This window comes from Lolium perenne, chromosome 7 (genome assembly GCF_019359855.2).
Source record: "Lolium perenne isolate Kyuss_39 chromosome 7, Kyuss_2.0, whole genome shotgun sequence".
NCBI classification, from domain to species: Eukaryota; Viridiplantae; Streptophyta; class Magnoliopsida; order Poales; family Poaceae; genus Lolium; species Lolium perenne.
Genome location: NC_067250.2, coordinates 51,156,885 through 51,161,438, shown reverse-complemented (window position 1 = coordinate 51,161,438; position 4,554 = coordinate 51,156,885). Strand labels below are relative to the sequence as shown.

The 4,554-nt window shown below is 37.3% G+C and overlaps 1 long non-coding RNA gene across 1 annotated transcript; it reads right to left on the bottom strand.

Moving 5' to 3' along the window:
• Positions 1-1,510: 1,510 nt before the first annotated feature.
• On the bottom strand, positions 1,511-3,534 carry LOC139834091 (uncharacterized). The gene is made up of 2 exons (XR_011749407.1): positions 3,433-3,534; positions 1,511-1,618 (listed from the first exon to the last, which is right to left on the bottom strand). It is a non-coding gene; the product is annotated as an uncharacterized lncRNA (long non-coding RNA).
• Positions 3,535-4,554: the final 1,020 nt, after the last annotated feature.

Genomic DNA, 4,554 nt, shown 5'->3' with positions numbered 1-4,554 from the left:
AGTACCATTCCCAGAAAACCATATTGCCCTCTAGAGAGCACAAATCCCATATCAAATAAATTTCTCATCTTTACCATAACCATTAAATCAATCGACTATCATATACTGGAGGTAGGTCTGCAAATACCAAAGAAAACTGCAGCAGAACAGTTTAAGTGAACATGTCCCAGGTTCCCATGACTATCACAAAAACTGCAACTTTTATCCCTCTCTTACTCCACTGACTTTTATCCCTAGTAGAATTCCACCTTCAACAATGTTCAATCCAGCCAAGATCTTGTCAGTACACATGATGTGCACCGGTGGCAGATGTTCGAATATACACAAATAATGAGCAGAACTAAAAGCATCATAATTGCTATAGAAGAAATTCAACAAAGAAATAAAACAATTGTGTCTAAGAGCAGGTGATCATATGCTTAGCAGGTAATGTACCCGTTGCGCTATTGCGCAAATGGCAGAATCAATACATGAGAGAAATGCCTAAATCAGTGCGAACAAAAAAGTATTAATAACATGCTAATAGATGCTAACATATAGGATGGTATTTTGGTGCAAACGCATAAGCGAGACAATAATGTAACCATCATATGAATATTGTCACAAATATATTACATAACTTAAATGATCTATCGTGGTTTCATAGAATGTTGGTGCTACATACACGATAATAAGAAGGAACACTTCTTTTTTGGTCAGCCCATACAACGCTTCTGTACCCCTTAATATCTACTGATGTTCCTGGATGGTAAGCATCCGTGTCAAACATACAGAAAAGTCCAAGTAAATCTTGTCACCTCGTTGTTTGAAATCAAAAGCTCCAGGGTCATCTGTGGTTCTAGCAGCAAATGCAAACCCCATGCTTATATGTAGAATAATGTGTTTTCCACAGGCCCAAGACCGGAATCAGCTTTTGGTTATTTGAGCATGAAAGCACTTTCTGGTAACCATAAGAAATTGACATTGTTCCATTCTAATTTACATAATACTAAAATAAATGGATGCTAGAAACATATTAAGAGCAAGAGTACATCATATAAGCAATTGAACATCAGAATCCTAGCTATCGATAGATGGTTACTACTCGGAGACATTGGACCTGGACCTAGACCTGGTCAACCACACAGTTGAACCTGGGCAAGCATACTAATGTTTTTGAACCAAACACAACAAAAGGTAACATCAAAGGACTTACTTTTCCTGTTGATTTCCTATTGATAACCAGTAGGAAGCAGCCCTGAAGGACTACATGTTTTTTGTTGATACCAAATAGAAAACAATCTTCACATAAGCATAACATCAGCACGGTTAATTGCACATTATCAAGCGTATACTATTGCAACCTAATGCACAGATGTAGGAAATCATAGTTAGCAGCAAAGCAAGTTAAATGTTCACAGAGGATGGCCAGTTCCACGGATCAATGAAATAATTACATATAAAGTGAATGTTACTGAACGGGAGATGAATCTTTGCCTGAGATTGAATATAGAAAATATGATAATCTCACCTTGGATCTGCAATAGCACATTTAGGAATAACACACTCTTCCTCGATCATACAAGTACCCAGAACAAAAACACTTCGAGATCAGCAGTGAGCAACCTTACTGAAGCTCCTACAAATAGGAAAATAGTGATTTCAGGAGGGAAGATGACACCAATAATTGGAGTGAGGCATACCACAGAAACAAAAGTGTGAAGGGCATACACTCCCTAAAAAAGGCCATACAGTGCAGTCTGACATAAACAATGCTAAGTATTTTTACGATGGGCATTACAAAGAAATCTTGGCATTTTTAGAAATACAACAGAAAAAGGGTAGCACATAATGAAACAAAGAGTTAACAATAATATGGGAACTACAGAGTTTTTCCAGACCAGTATTCCCAGAACTCTTTGACAAACTTTAGCATTAACAACCTTCCATTTAGCAAGACCAAAGTTACTAAGTTGCTCATGTTGCTTTAATGAAATCATGTCGAACTAAAAAACATGACAGAAAACTATTGAAATGCCAAACAGAAGAATTTCAGCTTCCATGGCAACAACAATCACTGGTCCAAATTCTTAAGGAGACAATGATCTTTGGTGGCAGTAAACCGGAGAGCATTTTTTTTGAAGATTGTGAGGGCATTTGCTCCACTGTAATCTCAGTAAGACAAAAAAAATCACAGTAAAAAGACGCTAAAATGAGTGACTGCTTTGGAATATGGACACCTTAAATACATAAAATCCTAATATCATCAAGGAATTGCCCCAACACGTCAAGCATAATAAAGGTTAGAAGTTAGTTCATATCATATTGGGTGCTAGTATCATGTAACTTGGTATCTATCTTCATTTTAGTTTGTTTTGTGTTGTACCCTGTCCAGTGGCTTGAGGCTGCAGCTAACCACATCTGTGCCTTTCCGTTGCGAAAGGTAGCAGTACAATCGTAGTGTTCAGTGACATAAGTATAGTTCCAACTCTGAAGGAATACTAACTATAAGAAAATATATTGGTACGCACCAGGTAGCTAAATTAACCTCTTAAGCTGATCCCTTGATTGGTTCCATGGCTTGTTTTCAACATTGTGTAGCCTTTTCTTTCATGGGAAAGATGTATGCTGCTACAGTTTTCATCATCGCATTATTTGATTATCTTTGGCAGTAAAAACATAAAAAAGTGGGGTCCCTATGATCTCTTTCTCGGTAATCATGTGAGACAACCAGCCAGCATGCATCCATATGATATTTTCTTAAAAATTACTCCCTCCGTTCCTTTCTATAATGCCTATTGTTTTTTCGCTTTTGTTTCAAAATATAAGAGTAAAGCTATGTTTTTTTGCAAAGAACCCCTTCCACCGATCTGTTCCCCTCCAGAAAATCTGGAAACGAATCTGTTCCCATCCAGTAAATCTGGAAACCAATTTGTTCCCGTCCAGAAAATATGAAAACCAATCTGATTATGGAAAGAATAGCGGGAGAGAGGGAGTACATGACGCGATCGGTTATGGAAACAAGATTATTTTCTGAGATATGATTTCAGTTTCCTATTTTGTATCTAAGATCGCTAGGGTGTTTTGTGTCAAAAAATGGCTTGCGCTAATTTCCGTGCCAAAATACAATAGGCACTATAGAAAGGAACGGAGGGAGTATGATTTTACTTATGTCTCATTATAGTAAGGGTGACAAAAAAACATATTATTGTCCCATTACAACCATTTCAATGTGTGTAACCAAACTTGCCAAAATTAAACTTTAGATGCTAATATACACAAAATTGTAAAGGTTGGTCTCATGAAAAATATAAATAAATGTGCCTTATAAGAGTACTTAATATTATCTATTTATGGATTTCTACTGATAGTTATTGATATTTATGTAGAAAGGGGGAAACATATCCAGGAAAAAAGAATCAACTGGCTCAACAATAGATCCTTTTCCTATACCATTCGAGATTATGCTTGGTGATGTATCATTTGCGATGACATTGAATGTGGCAGCAGACGGAATATCTTCAACCCCATTTCCTACACGAGCCAAGCAAAATAAAAAAAAAACAGATAGAACTGAACACCGATCACAACATACCAAAAGGTACTCGTACTTTTACCTGAATGCATCCCATCTTTTCAATGTTCACATCGACCACAATGAGCGCTCATTGTCATCAGCATTCTTCAACTATGCTTCCCATTTGAATTTCTTCTACTCATACATCTATAATAATTCATGAAATCCAACAGCGATATGCCCAGCACGGTACAACTTCTTCTTAACCTCAATCAGTACCAACCTATCTCCTGTCCCTCTATCTTCTCAACGTTGCCCCCAACAAGGGGCTCCTCCATGTTTGGCACCATACTGCAAAAGGTAGATGCTTACATGTGAAGTGAGAGTATATTATTCATGTCTGTGGAAGTATATACCAATGAACCTCATCAGCATTATATAGGCTGCAATTCAGAGGCCGGGTTTAATAAGGAAACTAAGAGGAAACAGAGGTCGGTAGCTTTGGCAGCCAAGTTCAACATGTAAATTTTAGCATTTCACGTTTTCAGAGGAAACAGAGGGCAGTAGCTTGGTAGCCAAGTCCCAACTGAATCATTTTAGTTTTTCTGGCCATGCTGATTTGCCTGGCAGGGTGAATTTGAAGCAAGAAATGAAAATAGCATGAAATATGAATTGAACGCCTCGCGGCCACACACACATAAGCTCAATTTTAGAATCTCCTAAGCTCCCAGCCACTTTAATTTAAGACATATTAACTCAAAACAAATGGCATCTTGTGTACCATGGCAAGCAAGAGATGCAAGAACTTGCTGAATGAAATGGACGGAGTAATATATGGCATGGACTTTCTAGCATGCAGATTTACCCCAAAAAAACTCATATTGTATTTCACAACTTCTGAATGCTTCTTCAATTATTCAGTTATATATTCACAGAGATTTACCACACACAAAAATGTACCACCCAAATTTTAAGAGAAAAGAGAAGAAACCCATCACCTTATCAGGTACCAAAACAAAAGGATGGGGAAAGAAAAACATACAATTGAAATGAGCAGA